This window comes from Desmodus rotundus, chromosome 9, assembly GCF_022682495.2.
Source record: "Desmodus rotundus isolate HL8 chromosome 9, HLdesRot8A.1, whole genome shotgun sequence".
In the NCBI taxonomy this organism is placed as follows: Eukaryota; Metazoa; Chordata; class Mammalia; order Chiroptera; family Phyllostomidae; genus Desmodus; species Desmodus rotundus.
This window is the reverse complement of record NC_071395.1, coordinates 45044801-45056597: the sequence shown is the minus strand read 5'-3', so window position 1 is coordinate 45056597 and position 11797 is coordinate 45044801. Positions and strand designations below refer to the sequence as shown.

At 56.8% G+C, this 11797-nt stretch overlaps 1 protein-coding gene across 1 annotated transcript in view; it reads left to right on the top strand.

The window, feature by feature from the left end:
- The first annotated feature begins 6175 nt into the window (after window positions 1-6175).
- The window catches only part of ADGRL1 (adhesion G protein-coupled receptor L1), a 46271-nt gene continuing 40649 nt past the window's right edge, over window positions 6176-11797 (top strand). Inside the window, exon 1 of the mRNA XM_053910590.1 lies at window positions 6176-7014. The gene's annotated coding sequence lies outside the window, so the exon portion shown is untranslated. The remainder of the gene's footprint in view (window positions 7015-11797) is intronic.

The following is an 11797-nucleotide window of genomic DNA, read 5'->3' as shown; positions in this document are numbered from 1 at the left end:
ATAAGATCATATTCCCTCCCTCGAAAACCCTCCGTTGGATCTACCATCACTGAGAATCTAATCCAGACCCTCCCCATGACATCTGAGGCTGTGCCTGGTGGTCCCACCACACTGGCCCTCAGATTTTGCAAATAGTCCTGCCTGTTCCGACCTCAGGGACTTTGTAATTGCTGTTCCCCCTTCCTGATAGTCTCCTCTGCTTTTAGACCTCAGCTCAAACGCCTCCTCCTCAGAGAGGCGCTCCCCTCCCCCACCCAGTCACCTTAGCCTAAATAACACTCATCCACATCCTGCCTCATGACTCTTCATAGTTTTTTTTTAAAGGTACTTTTAAAATTTCTTCAATTAATTTTAGAGGGAGAGAGAGAAACATTAATTTCTGTTCCACTTATTTATGCATTCATTGGTTGATTCTTGCATATGCCCTGACCAAGGATCCACCCTGCACCCTTGGCTTATTGGGATGATGCTCTAACCAACTGAGCTCCCTGGGCAGGGCATGACTCTGCATAGTTTTTTTCTTTCATAGTATCCATCACATTCTGAGATGTTCTTCTTGTTACTAATAAATTATATGCTTCCCAAATAAAGTGTGAGCTCCAAGAGGACAGTGACTTTGTGTCTCTTATTTACTGTCATATCCTTGGCTTCCAGAACATGGCCTGGAACCAGGGTCAGGATCAGAGTGAGGCGAAAAATTCAGCCATTAAGATGTCATATTTTAATGCAATATTAAAAAAAATTCAAAATCCATGATGAACAAAATGTCAAAATCTTCCACAGAAAGACAACCAGTACTCCTGGCTTTCCCTTCCCAACATGGTTCTGCACGGCACTCTTGCTGATCCTGGGTTTGTTTAAAAAGTTGATTATTTTGGTCATCATGGATCTTTGGCACAATTTTGTGTTTTTTAAACACTGCGTTGCAATATCATTTCTCTTAATCACTGAGGATTTTTTTTCCTGCTTCCTCTTAAATTTTGTGGCCCAGAAAGGGCCTCCCTCCCCTCACTCTACTGCCGGCCCTGGCTGGAATCTGGTATTCCCGCCTTCCATGCACAGGTGTTTGAGGATAAATTGATGAGGAGGAGGGAAGCTGGGAGCCGGATAACTGCCAACCCCATAGCCCCTCTTCTGATCCCCTGCACAGCCAGGCAGTGGTTCCAAGTGAACAAGTCCCTGGGTCAGACAGGCGTGGCTCAGAACCTGACTGTATTTTAACTACTTGGGTGAGTTTCTCCTTCCGTAACCTGGGGAGAAAGTACCTACCTCACGGGGTGACCATAAGAGTAAACGAGATGGTCACCTTTAACTTGGGCCATTTCTCAGCTGCCTGGGCCTCTCCCCAGTCACCGCTGAACACCCCCACTTGAACATCTATCAAACCAAATGTAACTCCTGGATCTAACCTCAGAAACCGCCCCCTACATGGTCTCCATCCTTGCAGGTGCTCAGGCCACAAGCTTCGACTTGCCTCCTTCCTTCACATCCCACTTCTAATCTGTCTGCTCCATCTTCAAAATACACCCAGAATCCACCCCTGCTCACCTGGACTGTCACTACTCCGAGCATCAATCACCTGGATCAGTGTAGTTGACTCCCCCCAGTGTCCTAGCTTCTGCGCTTGACCTCCACACTATTCCCCCACAGTGGCCAGAGGGTGCCTGTAAACACCTGAGTCAGGACATGTCACTCTTCTGCTAAAGAACCCTCCATAGCTCCCACCTCACTCAGAGCAAAAGCCCAAATTCTCCCCAAAGCACACCAGAACAGCACAATCTGTTCCCATTACCTCCCTATCCTCACCTTCTCCTTGCTGCCTCATTCACTCCCTCCAGCCCCACAGGTCCTCTCGTGGCACCTTTGAATACCCAGCACGTTTCTGCCTCAGGACCTTTGCACGGGATGTTTCCTCTGCCTGGAATATCCTTTCCCCAGGTCCCCCATGACTCCTCCCTTGACCTCCCCTATCTAAAGTGCAGCCTTCACTATGCCCCGTCTTCCTTCCTTAATTTTTTCCCATAGTACTAAACATCATCTGACATTCTGTGTCTTTCACAGAATGTGTCTGATTTTTTATCTGCCTTCCCCATTGGAATGTCAGCCCCATGTACACAGACTCTTGTCCATTTGGTTCACCACAGTGTTCCCACACCCAGCACAGTGCCTGGTGCACAATAGGTGCTCAATAAATGTTGACTGACCAAATAGTTCCCCCCACCAAAGAAAGCAGTTGGAATGAATCCTTGCCCCCTATCTTCCCAGAATAATGCCGAGATCTCTTGATCTTGCTTTTCATTTGGCTGAGGGTATAAAACAGAATGGGGCTTAGACATTGCCTAAGGCAGGAGTACAGGGGGGCCCCAAGAGAGCCAGGGACACACAGAACCCCATTGACTCAGCCCTCAAGATCTGATGGGTCTGCCATTCATTCCCTAGCACCCTGCTCACTTTCCAGAGCTAATTCTATCATGCCTTTTGTGTCTACCTCACCCACTAGAACGTGGGTGCTCTTAAGAGGGATCCCAGTCTTGTTGGTGGGGCCCTAGGTCATCCTCAACGCCCAGTGCTGCACCATCCTAAAAGCATGTAAGGGGCACTATGTGAGGAGGAAATGGAAGGAGTGAATGCATGAATTTCATGATGAAATGACCCAAAGGGTGATGCTTCGCGTGTGCGTGTGCATGTGTGCGTGCTCTGAGGAAAAAACCCGGCTGGTGATGGTGGAGGCCTGGGTGTTGTACTGGTTCCCCTAGGTCCCAAGATGTGTTTCTCTTACACCCCCTCCCCACCCCCCTCTTGCAGACCCTAAGGGGTCTGAGGTAGCACACTCAGAACCAAAGAGCTAGGCCTGAGACAAAAAACTGAGAGCACTGGGGACAGGGGAGAGTGGACAAGCGCAGCACCAGGGATGGTCAGTGTAGGGGTAGAGGCAGTGGGCAAACACTTGGAGGGCACAGTGAGAGGGCAGAAGGCGCAGGTCTTGAGATCGCGGTGCCCAGAGGTGCTAGATGCACAGCATATAGGGTCCCCAGGAGGCGGGGCATCAGAAGTGAGGTGACCTAGGCATGGGACACGCTGGCTGTGGTGATTTCCTAACACGGGTTGCACAGAAGGTGGAGTGCCCAGGTATAGGGTGCACGGGACGTGGGGTATCCAAGGCCCAGGGTGGGGGTTAGTCCAGAGACTCAAGGTAGGGTGCGTGAAACCAGAAGCACCCAGGAGTAGGAAGCAGGGGTACTAACCCCTGCGGTGACGGGCATGCAATGCCCGGACAAGGTTGCACACGCACGGACGCTCTGGTTCCCGGAGCCCAGCTACCGCTGTGCCTTCCACTGCGGCTGCGCGGCCGAGGGTCTGGGGGCGGGGGTGCCGCGGGTCTTTCGCACCCCAGTCTCTCCCCACCCTTCGCTTCCTGCGCCCCTGGCCTACGAGACCGGAGACTGGGCTGGGATGGAGGCTGGTGAACGGATCCCAGCTGCGAGCGGGGTTGCTGCGTTGACCACCGGCACTGTGAGAAAGTGGAGGAGGGGCTGGGAGGAGGTCCTGGCCAGGATTTTTGCAAATTGAGCATGCTACCTCTTTTCCTCATAAAAATAACGGCCACCCCTCCTCACAGCCTTGGGAGAATGCAAGTTACAACAACCTTCTACGAAAGCTCAGAGATAGGTTCCTAGAGTCTGCAGGGGGAGGTGGATGGTCTGAGTAGGGACGGAGGGTGGGGTGGTAGGAGGAGGCTTGGAGCCAGAGGTCTCTGGAGGAGCCCAGGTGCCCCCCTAAATCCTGCTGAGTTAATGGAAAGCTGACAGGACTGGATTGGGAGGGATGCCCTGGTTGCCCCTGAAGCACTGTATCCACTCCCCAGCATCCCCAGGCCTTACATGGGTCCTACCAGGTGCTGTTGATATATCTCAAAGTGGGAAATTGAGGCACCGCCCACCCTACCCTTATAACGGATAATTTGCTCCCATCTGTATCCTAAATACAGATGGATAGGGTCCTCAGCCTCTGCTTCACTCACATTTGGTCCCTCAGATCCAGCTGTCTGGCATGGCCACCCAGAATCAAGGCTGGAGCTCTAGAGCTATGGAGTCCTGCACATAAAGAAAAAACGAAAGTGGTCCACATCCACCCTCTACCCCGAAGTTTGGGGTATAACTGTGACCCAGGTTCCAGGCTAAGAGAATCCCTGCCCAGTCCTGAAATGAAGGCTGTCCATAAAAGAGGGTGGAGGGTGCGGGGTTGCCACAGAATCATCCCTGGTCACCTAGCCAGCCTGCGAGTCTGGTGTCTCTGCGCCTTTCCCTAAATTCAGCCACCAGGACATGTTTCTTAGAAGGGATTACAGGCCAGGTTAATAAATTTAGTTTTTCTTAGATACTCACAGTTCCCATGATATTCTGCCCCAAGTTTTGTGTATTTGCTCCCCAACACCTCCCACTGCCTTTCCACACCCTTTCCTTCTTCTTCCCCCATTCGACAATGCCAAGTTTGGTTGGCAACCCGGGCAACGCATTCTCTTTTCTGGAGACAGAGACTGGGTTTGAGCCCCTCCCCATCCTTGGCCCACCCCTTCCTCTATAATTCAGATCTGGATTTGTCTGCCCTACTCCTCCTCATACCCCATTAATGCCCCTTCTTGGTCTGCCCAGATTCAGCCCCTACTTTGGACATTGCTTTCCTATTTAGGCCTCACTTAGATGGACTTCCTTCCCCAAGGATCAAAGCTAGGAATCTGCTCCTCCCCATCCATCAGTCTTAACAGTTGCACCCATCTTTCATAAAATGGAGCCAGCCAGCAGTCAGGCTTCCAGATCCTCACCGGATCTCACAGCTCAGGACTTTCCCCCTACTCCCCTCTCCAGGATTCTACTCCCTTCCAATTTTCTCCCAGCCCCCACCTTGCATTGAGTTGTCTATTCTGCTAAAGTGCCTATTTTTGGCCTGGGGCCCGGTTTTACAGCCCCTACTCCTGGTCTCGGCCGTCACTGCTGTGGCTCGGGGGATCCAAGCCAGGTCGGACAGGAAAGGGGGTGCGGGGCTCCCTCTGCAGCCTCAGCCTGAAACCTGTCCCTCGCCTCAGTCAGCCAGATACCTGAAACCCTGCCGGCTCCTATCCTTACTTCTTTAGGTCCACCAGTAGCAGCGTAGTTGTTAGGCTGTGGAAATCCGTACCGGGTTTTTGCTCTTGCCAAGAACCTAAAATTCACTTTTTTTTCTCTTCACCCGCCCCCTTCCCCACCTCAAAGTGAGACGTTTGAGGCGTTTCTAGATACTAACCTCCCCCTAACACACCCCTCCATCCCTGCAGCTCGGTCAGTTCCAAGCCCTTGTCCGGTAGCCCGGGGTCTTCTACTGGGATCTTGTCCCGTCCGGTACATTCCAGTCCTGGCTTTGCGGCCTTTTCTCGCCTTATAATGTACGTCTGGTCTCCCAGGGTGGCAGCCTCTTCTTCGCTCGCCCAGCGCGGAACCTCTGTATCCTGAAACCGCTTTTACCTTCCTGCTCTGGTGCAGCCAGCGCTCCAGGTCCCCTCGTGCCGGAGTCCAGCCCTCCTCTAGCCACCCCCCCCCCCTCCTTGCACGTCGCTGCCTAGAAGACTGGGGCAGCGGACGCCTCCTCAGCTACCCAGCGGCCCCCCTCCAGGAGCCCCCTGCAAGCCCAGGTCCGCATACACCACACCGGGTCTTACTTGTTTCCACTGCATTAGGCATGACGCATTACTCCGTCTCCCGAGGAAGGATCCGGCCCGAAATTTGCGTGCCCCGCGTGCATTTGGCCGTGTCGCAGCTCTCTAAGTCTCCGTTCCTCCCGTCTCTGCCTAATCCAAACCGGGTTTTGCATACCCTTTCCAGATCGCCCCATTTCTTCCCTCTCCGGGCTCTTCGTCTCTCCTTTACTTCCCTCACGGCATAACCCGCTCCGGGTCTTACATGCGCCTTTCTCCGCTACCCCATCCCCTCCCGGTTCCAACGCTGGGATCCAGCACCTCTCCTTCCCTCTTACCAATTTCCCAGGGGGGGGTCGGAGGAGGCGAAGGGGAGAAAATTCCAGCCCGGGTTTTCGGGCTGGCTCTCCGTGTTCCTGGGGAGGCTGCGGCGGCCGGTCCCGGGCGGTAGTTCCGGGCCGGGTTTTGCATGCTCCCGCCGTCCCCCTCCCGGAGCTAGTGCGCCGGGGAGCGGGGCGAACAGGCGGCTTGTCATTGCTGGTGCCCGGCGCCGGCTCGGTCCGCGCGTCCTGCGGTGCCCACGGGCCCGGCCCGGCGCCCCACCTCCGGCCGCCCCGGGGGCGCGACGCCGCCGCGCTCGCTTCCAGCCGCGCCCCCGCTAGGCTCCGCGCCGCCCGCCCCCTTCCCGAGCCCCCTGCAGCCACTGCGGGGAGCCCGAGCCGTCGGCGCGGGAGCTGTCGGCGCTGCGGCGCCCCCGCCCCGCCGTCTGCCGAGGAGGCCCCGGCTGATGGGGCCGCGCGGGTCCCGGAGCGGCGCCGCCGGGCGGCAGGGGGCTGTTGGGGTGCCCCTGCTGCCCCGTTAACCCCTTGGTCGCCGTCGCCGCCGTCCGAGGGGGCTGGGAAGTCTCCTGGGCGCACACGTGCCACCTCCGTCGGGGCCGCGGAGCTGCGGGGGATATGCAGGCCGCGGCCGGCGCCGCCTCGGGGGGCTCCGCCTCGCCACAGCCCCTAGAGTTCTGACACCGCCCCCGCCCCGTAGCCTTTGCCGCCTCCCTCCCCGGGAGGGGCGCGGACCCGCTCGCCCCCAGCCCCGAGCCGCCGCCGCCGCGAGGGAGCCGCTTTTGGAGCTCTGTGATCCGCTTTTTTCTTTTCTTCTTTTTTTCTTTTTTTGGTTGGTGGCGGTAGTTCTGGGCCAGGGGAAAAGGGGACACAGGCCGCCCTCGCCCCGCCACCCTTCACCCGTTTCCCCCCCCGTCCGGATTCCGGGAGATGTGCCGGGCGGGGGGCCCGGGTTCGCGGAGCCGCAGGAGAGACGCCCAGGGCCCGGCTCAGAGCAACGCTGGACAGGTGAGTGTCTGCGGGCCCAGGGCGAGGGAGATGCCGCACCTGGGCCAGGTGTGGAGGCCAAAAGGGAGAGGATGGGAACCGGGGTCTGTCTGGGCTGCAAAGGGAGAGGGGATGCTGGAGCCGCGGGTCATCGCACCCGAGCCGGAGGGGAGTCTGGAGAGCCCGGCACCTCACCCCCATCGGCGATGGGGCGGGAGGAGCGGCGCCCACGGAGCGCCGGGGGCTTGGGGGTGCAGATGGATGTCCGTGGGGACCCGGCGGGGGGAGGGGACCGCGAGTGTGCCCGCGCGTGTCTGCGTGTGCCCGCGCGCGCACCAGCCTTTGTGGGGAAGCGGCGCGGCGGTGCCTGCGTGTCCCCGGTGCGTGTGCGCGCGGGTGCTTGGCGCCCTGTTTGTGTAGGTGTCTGGGTGTGAGCCGAGAGGGTGCGTGTGCGCGCTGCGCGCGGGCCCCGGGCCTCGGAGGCGCCTTGTTGGGGGTTGGCACCGCAGGATGTTGGGCTGGGGGTTGTTTTTCTCTGGGAAGCAGAGACGCGGGGGATAGGGAGGGGTCGGTCTGGGCGCCTATGTCACGAAGAATGGTGCAGCCCAGCAGCATCTTCTCTCTGTGGTACTCGGTTAAGCATGGGAAGCTGTCAGAATTAATCCACTGGGATTTGGGTTTTGAGAACGAGCCCTCCCGCTACACCAAATGTTGGGGGTTTTCATTGCCATCCTCCCATCTGAGGGCCCTGGGACAGGAGTCTGGGCCAGAAGAGGGTGGGGAGTGCCGTGTGTGCTCCAGCCATGGCCAGAAAATGCCTTCCAGTGCACCCCTAACCCCCATCTAAAGACAGCACCCTGCCTGTACATGGTCTCCAAGCGCATCCCTGTCCCAACTATTCCAGTCTAGGTCAGCACCCAGCCCCATCCTTACCCAGCACCTCACTCTACCTTACTGGTCCACTCCCTTCCCCCCAGAGGTGGCAGCTGCGTGGGTGTCCTTCCATCCCAGTCTTGAGGCAGGGCCCCCTTTCTTCCTGGCTTCTGCAGGACCCTTAGCCTCGGTTTGTCTGCCCACATCCAAACATGTGGTGTGCCTAGGGGAGCAGGGGGAGGGGTTCAAAATGGCTGCCAAGATGGCTGGTCGCCTCTCTGCCTCTCTTTCTCTCTCTCTTCTTGTTCTGTTTCCTTAGCTGGTGCAGGAGTCACCGACAAGAGGGGGTTGGACAACGTGGGTACAGGTGTGTGGGACGCTTGAGTGTGGATGTCTGCTCTGGACCTGTTGACCTCAAATGTTGCTTGGGGAGAGGCCTTTGGTCTCTTCTCCCCTCTTCAGCACCCCAGGTGCTGGCATGAGCTTGTAACCTGACCCGAGACTGAACCGACAACCTGGGGGCTGGCTCCTTGCCCATCACCTGGTCTTCTAGGCCTGGTATCCTGAATTGATCACTGGGGTGTCAGGGTGCCCCACAGAGGGTCCCCATCTGTCATCCTCTCTGTCTGCCCAGTGGCCAGGGGCTAAGGACTCCCGGGTGGGCCTGAGTCAGGCCCCAGCTGTAGGGCCAGTTGACTTCTTCCTCCCCACTCCTTTCCCACTAATGTTGAATTTATTACTTAAAAATGGATGAAAAGAGGGAGAATAAGAGAAGGTATACAACCTTCATTATCATATCGAGAAAATTATCCATGATTTTCCTAACTAGCAATTTGCCTGCCATGCCGTTCAGAACTGACTTGCCCATTAATTACAGAGATGAAAAATCATCTGGAAAGAGGAAAAGGGAACTAATTCGATCCCTGGCTGGTGGTAATCGCACCCATGCACTCAGCCACATGCTTGTATGTGCACACATGAGTGCCAGCCCTCTTGCTGGCGTTTCCACCTTCCTCTTTCTCTACCTCAGTGACCTGAGGTCCTCAGCCCTGTGTTGCTAGGACTGTCCTCCCTCCACTGGGCGCTGATCCCAACCCCCATTCATGGGGAGCTGGCACAGGGCTTGATCACTGACTGGTGCGTGGACGCCTGCCCTTGGGTATAGAGATGGTGCCCAAGGTTGGGGGAGGGCAGGGAGCTGGGGACCAGCGGACCAGTGCATCTGGGCTGTGGGCCCTGCAGGGAGGAGGTGGAAGGCAAGAGACTCAAAGCCTAGTTCTATTCCCAGCCTGTCCTGGGGAGCTCCTTCTCCTGGTGGTGGGGGGACCAAAGAAGACCCTGTGGGTATGGGGGTGGGGCTAGCAGGCACCTGGGTTGCTCCCAAGTCTGTTTGCATCCCATCCCACTCCCTCCCGGACAGTGGACCTGTGTGCAAGGCTGCGTGTCAGGCTGCGTGTCATCTCCATCTCAAGTGTCTGTCCTCCCTTTGTGCCCCAGGCTGGAGGGAGATGGTGGAGCGCTTCAGCCCCAGTACGTACATCTGGGGTCGAGTTTCCTAGGAAGTTGAACTGCTGTGCCCTGGAGGAGGTACCCCTAATGGGGAACAGGAGTGGAATCTCTGCCACAACTGTCCGCTGGCCACCCGGAGCTCCATCGTGGTCTCTGCCCCTCCTACCTCAACAGTCAGACGGGTGGCCAAGGACACAGAAGGCTCTGGTTTCTGTGTGGGCTCCTCTAGAGGATCCAGTTTCCAGACGCCAGACACTTCCCCTCCTCCAGGCCCCTCCATGGGGAGCCAGAGGGAGGGGCTGCCGAGGTGGGGGTTCCCTGGGTCTGGAACCTGACCACAGTGACCCTGGAGGTGCAGGCTCCAGCCAGCGTCTCTTCTGGGCTGGGTCTTGGCCACCCTAACAAAAGAAACAAGTGGGGTCCGAGGGTGGGAGGGCGTCTCACTGCCCCTGGAATCCAGCCCTCTGTTCGTCATCATCTGTTTGCACCTGTGTGTACCTGCTGTGACTGATTTGGATGGTGACCTGACTGAGCCAGCCTGTGGCCACGTGTCATCAAGCTGGTCCTACGTGTCATGAAGGGGTCTCCTGTGTACTGGTGTTTGTGAGTTTTGCAGAGTGGCTGGCCCTCTGTGTGTGTGTGTGTGTGTGTGGCTCCACATGTGAGCAACTCTGCATCCTGTGTGCGCTGCAGGCATGTGCCCCGGTGTGTAGGGCTCCTTGGAATGAGGCTGGGTCACCTCTTTATGCGGTCTGTGACCATTTGCCAAGTGCCTTCTCTACCAGGTGCCATGCTGGGACATGGTGGGGACAGTACCCTGGTCCTGCCCTCATGGAGCTCACATTCTAGTGACACATAAGTGATTTTAGTCAAGGGCTCATGTAATAGGAGTTGAGAAAAGGCTGTGTCTTCCCCTTGAGAGCGACCAGGGTCCCAGCTGGGGAGGAGCAGCCCCAGACTGGGATGGCACTAGCCCCCTGCATCCCAGCACTACAGCAGTCCCAGGCATGGGGCATCCTGGGGTCCCACCCTGCCAGTCCTTCCCCAGTGCATCTCCCTCCACCCCCTCTCTCCTTGCTGCTCCTCCAACATGCAAAGCATGATTCTACTCCAGGGCATTTGCACTGGCTGTCCTTCCACCTGGGACCTCACCCAGACATCCACAAGGCTTTTGCTCCCTCAGCTGCTTCAATTGTCATCCCCCCAGTAAGTTTTACCCCGTGCAGCCTCGTTAAAATTGCAGCCTTCGACTCTCCTCTTGACTTTCCATAGCATGGATGGCTTTTTGCACACTCTGAAATTTCCTTATTTATTGGCCATTTGTTTATTGTCTGTCTCCCTGACCAGGATCCAAATGCTCAGGCAGTTTGTGTTAACTTGGTTTGCTTTTGGATCCCAGGTGCCTAGACTCATACCTGGCCCATAGTAGGTGTTCAAGAAATCTTACCTGAGTGAATGGGAGGGGGCCTCATAATGGACCAGAGAGACCTCCGGGTGACTCCCGTGGTTGTGCATATTTAGGGTTCCCCACTGCCCTGGACCCTGTGGGGGAATTGAAGGCTTCCAGCCAGAGGCCAGGTTAGACCAGCTCCCCTGGCACCCCCTGTCCCCTGGCAACCCTGGCCAGACTGGGCGGCGGGCCTCCCGGTCGGGCTGTCTGTGCTATAGAGTTTAGAGCTCAGGGGGGGAATGTGTGGGCTCCCTGCCCTTGCCGGGGGCTGGAGCCCCAGAGTCAAAGCCGGAGCAGCCCCTCCATCTCCTCCAGGGCACTGACTCAGCCTCTCTCCTGAGATGGGGCCCATTACTGTGGTCTGCCCTGGTCCTGGGGGACTAGCCAAGGAGAGGTCCCCTGCCATCCCCACCTCCAATTTTGGGGGAAGATAAAAATTGTAATAAGTGGATGCTGAGGCTAAAAATAGCCCTGCTCGGACGGTGCGGCTCAGTTGGTTCAGTTCCGTCCTGCAAAGTGAAATGTTGCCAGTTTGATTCCCAGTCAGGGCACCTGCCTGGGTTGCTGGTTCAGTCCCTGATCCAGACGCATATGAAAAGCAACTGATTGATACTTCTCGCATGGATCTTTCTCTCCCTCTTTTCCCCTCTTTGTAAAAATAAATAGATAAATAAATATTTACCCAAAAATATCCCTGCCCCCCCAAAGCTAAAAATAGCTAGGACCCCTTCCTCAGAGGCTAAAAATACCCAGAAAGTCAGGTGAGGCTCCCCTCTGCTGATGGGGAGGTGGTACAGGCAGGTGAGGTGGTGCAGACATGTGAGGGGCCCAGGGAAAGGTCTCTCAGCCATGGCAGTTCTGACATTGGGGTCACATCGTTCTTTGTGGGGGCTGTCCTGTGCATCCTAGGACTTTTAACAGGATCCCTGGTCTTCATCCATTAAATATACCAGTAGCACCCCCACATATACA